Source organism: Prionailurus bengalensis, chromosome B2 (assembly GCF_016509475.1).
Source record: "Prionailurus bengalensis isolate Pbe53 chromosome B2, Fcat_Pben_1.1_paternal_pri, whole genome shotgun sequence".
In the NCBI taxonomy this organism is placed as follows: Eukaryota; Metazoa; Chordata; class Mammalia; order Carnivora; family Felidae; genus Prionailurus; species Prionailurus bengalensis.
Genome location: NC_057349.1, coordinates 19056490 through 19063337, shown reverse-complemented (window position 1 = coordinate 19063337; position 6848 = coordinate 19056490). Strand labels below are relative to the sequence as shown.

Below are 6848 nucleotides of genomic sequence, written 5' to 3'. Positions count from 1 at the left end.
GAGCCCCCCCCCCAGCCCCCCCGGCCCCAGAAATGAAGAGAAAAAAATTAATTAACTTCTGGCAAGAGCATAACCAATTTTAAATGATTTTACAATAAATCTGTAGGTCTCTGCCATCTGCAACGCCTGCACTCCATTCCATGCATATTTTTATGACATGTATCTAAATAGTGAAGATAGACAAATCCCCGGTGTGTGCTCCATAAAGTTAATTCTAAACAGATGAAGCTGTAATTGGCTCCCATATTAACCCAAAGTAGGAAGATCAAGCGGGATGTGACAATGACAATGTTGATTAAAAAAAAAAATGCTTACGAATGGCGTTACGAATAGGTGTTTGTGCATTCTCATCCAAAAGAAATCCTTGCTCATTTTTCCTTGTTCCCACTGTGCTAAGTGCTAAGTCTCGGCATCATCAAAACAGTGGACAAGATAAATTAAAGATGTGTTTTGCTGAACTGCACAGGGCAGGATTTTTGCCTACTTTGTACATTTACCTACTATTTTGCCTTTGTAATGATCCCAACTGTTGTACTTACTGGACTTTTTTTTCTGGTAGGATTTCTCAGGTAACAATTCTATTTTCTGATACGATGTACCTGTGGGGCCTTCATTAATATTAATTGAATTAAGAATGAGTGGAAAAGACACTGTTTTATTGCTTGTGTAAAATATCGGTGATGAAGGGGAGCCTGGGTAGCTCAGTTCGTTGAGCATCTCTGACTCTTGACTTTGGCTCAGGGCATGAACTTGCAGTTTGTGAGTCCGAGCCCTGTATCAGTCTCCGCGCTGATGACACAGAGCCTGGTTGGGATTCTCTGTCTCCTCTGTCTGCCCCCTCTCTTTTTTAAAAACTTTAAAATATTAGTGGGGCGCCTGGGTGGCTCAGTCGGTTGAGCGACCGACTTCAGCTCAGGTCACAATATCACGGTTCGTGAGTTTGAGCCCCGAGTCAGGCTCTGGGCTGATGGCTCAGAGCCTGGAGCCTGCCTCAGATCCTGTGTCTCCCTCTCTATCTGCCCCTCCCCCATTCATGCTCTGTCTCTCTCTGTCTCAAAAATAAATAAACATTAAAAAATTTTTTTAAAAAATACTGGTGATGAAGATTAGACTGTACCATTATAACATTTGTTTGTGGCTGATAAACCTTCTAGTCTCCAGATATCTTATCATTTCCTACACCCATTGAGCTATATAGATGCTTTCTATAATTTCCAATTTTCATATCTGTAGATGCCATAGTTTCAGAGTAGACAGAGGAAAGTAGTCAATGGATTTCTTTCCTCACTGATTTTTTTCTGAGGCAGGAAACATTTATCTGTTTTTTGCAGAAAGTCCATATCAAACGTGTGCTCCAAAGTTAACTCCTCCTAATACGTTTCACAAATACTTTAAACCCTCAGAAATATGTAAAGATATAGCAAACTGAAAGAAAGTTCTGGCCAATTACTCCTTACTTCAAGTCTAGTGATTCTTTTTTCTTTGAAACTAAAAAGGCAAGATTGAAATCTGGATGAACAGGTACAGAAGTGGTAAATGGCTTGAATGAGAAAAGATCAAGGTCTATTATAATTAGAAACAGGAGTTTACTGAGGAGCCATTCTAAGGTTTCTGAGAAAATCGAAATATGTTTTAGGAGCTAACAGTCTAGCAGGAATTCATGGTAAGCATACATTTAACTCAACTTTAGCTGTGATGAGTACACAGAAGGAACCTTATGGAGGAAGTAAGATTTGAATTGTATCTCAAGACCCTCGCAGGATTTCAGTAGGTGTGAAAAGAACCATAGGTGTTTCTCGCAAAGGAGCAGTAGTCCTAATGGTACTGATATGCAAACGTGCACGTTGGACTCAAGGGCCGATGAATGGTCCCGTGGACTGGATTGTAGCAGGGGTGTGAGGGCCAGGATATGAGGCTGGAAACATCATCTGGGATTGCAAAGCTGTCAGACGCTGTGCTAACATATTTTGATTGTAATTCGTAAAGGGGGGGGAGTTTTTGGAACAGAGGAGAGGACTGATTTGACTTGTATTTTACAGGAATAGAGCTGAAAGCATCGGGAAAGGTAGACCAGAAGGACAAGAGATTGGAGATCATCCCACCCAAGATAGATGATGAGGGCTGGCATTTGGGTTGGATTGGAGACAGAGTCCATGATTTCTTTTCCAGAGGTAGACCCACCAGAGTTTGGTCACTAGGTAGATACAGAGGTGTGAGTGAAAGAGAGGCCTCAAAGCCTGAGATCCCACTGGCCAGTGACCCCACTGAAATGGGGCTACGGTGAGTGAGCACATAGTGCAGCTTTGGTGGGGGACGATAATCAATTCATTGACTATCTCAAAATGTATGAGAAATTTATGAAACTATGTCACAACTGTGGCAGCAACTATGCAAACACAAATCAATTTTTATAATTCATTCTTAAATGTGCGTGGTCGCCTGGTGAGGATGGTAAGCCACACCACACACCCCCAGGGAAAAATCAGGACAGGAACCATGAGAGCCCGCCCTTCAGGCCCCCAAGAAGTCTGTGCAGGTTCAGCACCGAGGCCACCTAGCTCTCCACCCTGTGCCCACAGCTCCAGGCCAGGTATTACATACATCTCTCCTTCTCTTCTTTAAAGGCGCCCATTCACTGATGTTTCCCAGCCTCTGGATGTAAAAGATGGAGCTTCGGGAAAAGCAGAACACAATGAATGAGACGGGAACAAGCATGGCATGTCCGGGAGACCCATAGAGCCTCCGCGCCTTCCACAAAGTACCGGGTGATACGGGAGTTAGATTGGAGCCTTGATAGATGAGAGCCTCTCTGTCTTGGAAATGCAATATGAAACGAACCCGTGAGGCAGTCCTGGACACCGTTTGTCCGCCTAGAGGTCTATGAAGATGTACACATTTGTCTGCGGAGCAGCAACTCCTACTGTGGAAGCCGACTCATTTCAAATGGTAAGTGATCTTCAGGATCTGGGCAGGAAAACGTACCGAGGAGATATCTTAAATAGTTTTTATTCACTTGGATGACGCACTTCCTTGGTCCTCTCCTTTTTAACCATTTCTAATCCTAGGGAAGAGAGCATAAGTGGCTCTCTGCCCTGAGACATCTTTGATCTAAGTGTCTAGGAAGAAAGAGGTAGGTGGACTTGAAAGTAAGTCAACAATATTTAGTGGCAGGTCTTAACATGGGCGGTTAACACACACCACACACGCACACACACGTCTGTATGTATATTTTTATTTAACGTTGCAAGTCTGCCAAATTGGTGTATTATTCCCTTTTTCTAGATTAGGAAACTAAGGCTCAGATATGTTAAGCAACTTGTCTGGAGACACAGTGATGTGATGATATTTACTAAGAGATAATCCTTATTCATTATCCTTATTCACCTCAGTTAGCTCTACACTCCTGGCTTCTCTCCACAATTTTACTTATTCTCTCCCTGGTGAACTCGGAACAAGAAATCAGAATACCGCCCCCCACCACCCCCCCTCCTCCCGACCCGTCCTTTTCGTTCTGTTACATCCAAGCTGCCTCTAGGAAGCACTCATATTCTCTGCCCATCCATAGTCTAGGTTTAACAAGAGGATCCTCTTCTGAGATCGACCTTGCATTCCAACTCTGTCTCTTGTCGAGTCTCCTTCCTTATGGGGTGATGCATTAACAAGCCCACCTGGCAGCTGATCTAGACCCGTATCTTCCAAATGGCTTTATCAGTGATGAGGCTGGCATGTTTGTGGCCTTCGGTCTGGTTCCTGGGTTTCCTTAATTTTCTCACATAGTTCAGATGGGGAAAAGACATGAGACCCCAACAATAATCAAGTCACTCTGATATTTGAACCCAGGTTGGTCTCACTCCGAAGCCCATGCACCTCTGATTACACCGTTTGATCACGTAATACACTATTAACGTTTGATCATTAAACGTTTGATCACGTAATACACTATTACCTTGGTGTGTTCGGTGTGGCTGCAGAATGGGGATGTGTCCGAACATGACCATGGACGCGGAGTTTTCCCTTGAGTTAGGTGCTCGTCTGGAAGAATCCGAAGGAAGTTGGTTTTCGGTTTTGCTTTTTTTTTTTTTTAATTTTTTTGGTTGTTTTTGTTTTTGTTTTGTTTTTGTTTTATCCTGGGTGGGAGCTCTATAAACACCATTTTTTGACTCAAAAAGAGTGTGGCACAGGTCGTCACGAAAACCAGGAACAGAAGCAGTGTCAAAAGCACTGCGGGCATCCCCCTCTCTCTCTGCCCCTCCCCCGCTCATGTCCCGTCTCTCTCTGGCTCTCAGAAATAAACAAACATTACAACAATTTTAACAAAAGCACTGCGGACATTAAGTCTACTATACCCCGTGGAATTGTCTTGAGGTTCTTTGAATCGAAGATCAACCAGAAAAAATACCAGGGTGTGTTATTCTCCCTTCTTTTGGACCATAAAGTTGTAACACTAAAGCAATTGGGGTCGTTTTTTAGGATTTCTAGCTAGCGGTTCTTAAGATAGGATAATCGAATACCTGTCAACAGCAAAGCATGTGGATCAGGTTAAACCCCATTATTTTGCTGTATGGGTACACGCTCCTTATGGAAAAGAAGGCAGAGCACAACAGAGGTGAGGGAAAGAGACCCATAAAACCTCACTAGAAATGGTTAAGAATCTGAACCAGATGTTCACGCAGAAGAGAATATTTTCGGTTACCTGCTGATATATTGAACATTCTCCCATTGGCCATGAACGCATCCTACCCTACGGGTAATTGCTTTATATTCTGACTTACAACCAAAGACAGCCTGAAGCAGTTGGGGATGCTTAGCTTTGAAACCTTCTTAAAATCCTCCCTAGGGTTAAGAAAGTAGGGCAAGGTAAAAAAAAAAAAATTAAAAAAAGAAGAAGAACATGGATTTTTACAACGGGAACTAAATCTGAAGAAAGGCAGATCAGATGGATGGACACAGAGGTGAGGAGTGATGAGGAAATCACCATTCGATTTTTCTTTGGTCTTTTGGCTCAAGCCTGAATAACCTATGTGAGCGAACGTGATTCTTGGCGACTATGTCCTCTTTGACTTTTCTCTCTATTTCTTTAAAACTAGCTGTAGAGTAACCAGCTTCTCAGCAAACTGCCTTTTGATAGTTGATAAATATTCGCGTGCAATATTTCTCATTTGATTTTTTTCAGACCATGAAGACAATCCAAATAGAGGAAGGGAAAGATTTGTTAAGGCAAATACCAGACAACCTAGACATTCTTGCCTAGGGTAGGTGAGGGATAAAAGGAAGGAAGCAGGATATGATTTTTCTATAAAGTGCATTTTCTATAGATGCCTTTGTTTTCCATTTCCTAGTGAGGAATGGTTAAACTATTTGGCAGTCTGAGTAATATCCCTGGAAAATTGGAGTTCACTCAGTATTTCTGGAAATGATAGGCCAGAAGACAGCTACTGTGCCCTACTGAGTCTGAAGTGAACTCTCCTGTCATCTGAAATCTCTTTCATAAAACCAATCGACTCTGTCCCTTCCCTTCCAGGACGGCCCAGGAAGTACGCCTCTGAAGAGCTCAATCTGGACACACAGTGGCTTAGAAGAACCCACAAAATGCCAGACCCGCAAACTGTAATCCTTAAATGAAACTCATCGTTCAGCAGAAAAACAAGTTAAGGGCGGTAATAAAATGATAGACGAAACAGGCCGGAACAGGTTCAAATGCTGCATATTTCACAACAGAGCTTAATTAAAATAGGACTATGAGGCTGTTAATTGCATTATAATAGTTCAGCATGAAATTAGGTCTGATGTGAATGTCCTTATAGTGGATTTGTTTATGTTATTATAATTACACAGTGGTACATACATTTACTGCATAGATACATTTTTAACAGGCCGGCTCTTGGGGGTGGATTTCTTTTCTTTCCTCACTGGAATTTGCACTCTATTTACAAGTGTGGAAAGTCAGCAAGAGGGAACCAGGGTCAGGAAATTAGGTCATACTGGATAATCCATTTGGTCTCTTGGGGATTTAAAGCTTAGAACTCCAAATAAGTTGTGTCTTGTTGATGGTGATTTTATTCGCCATTTCATCGGGAGAGACTATGTCACTAAAAAACTAGGTCTCAGTAAGATGGGTGTTTTGTGTTGTCTTAGAAAGCAACACCTTTCTTTAGAATCAATGAATGCAAATGTCTGACTAAATGTGTCTGTAGTACCACAATATCATGTATTCCAGTGTAGATTTTTTAAAATGGCAACATTTCCAAGATTTGGGTCTAGTAAAAAATAGTAATTCTTGTTCACAGGATGGAAAAAAACATGGCAGGACTTGGTTTGGTTTTCCAAATATAAAAATGGATTTACATTTTTCCTTGATTCATCCGTAGTTTCCACTTTCTGGACAGAGACATACTTGGCTCACATAAAAATCTCACCTATGACCTTGGCTTAAACACTAAAAACACTGAGATACTATCAGAAGTTTTGAAGCAAATATTACACATTTGATAATGTTTTCAATTTTCATCAAGATATTTTTATTTCCATGCAAACTATAGATCTCAGCAATTTTGCAAGTTTCTTCATTTTGTATGTTGCTTTGAAATAAAAGGGCAAAAAATTAATACAAGATTACCCATAAATAAATTAGGTAAGCAAGACGATTATGCCTTTGTTGTTTCTTTCTTTAACACGACCATTAGGAGTATAGAAGGAGCACTTAAGTAAATTTGAATCAATTTAGAGAAAGGTAATAAACTATGTTGCATTGCCAGAAAGCCATACTCCTGAACAAAATTACCTGTGCTTGATTTGGGTAGAAATTATGCAATTTGGGAAAGCTAATATATATCTTTATGTGCCTGTAT

The 6848-nt window shown here is 41.2% G+C and overlaps 1 long non-coding RNA gene across 1 annotated transcript; it reads left to right on the top strand.

Moving 5' to 3' along the window:
* Nucleotides 1-1037: 1037 nt before the first annotated feature.
* On the top strand, nucleotides 1038-6644 carry LOC122489249. Its single transcript, XR_006298882.1, has 2 exons — nucleotides 1038-2946; nucleotides 5522-6644. It is a non-coding gene; the product is annotated as an uncharacterized LOC122489249 (long non-coding RNA).
* Nucleotides 6645-6848: the final 204 nt, after the last annotated feature.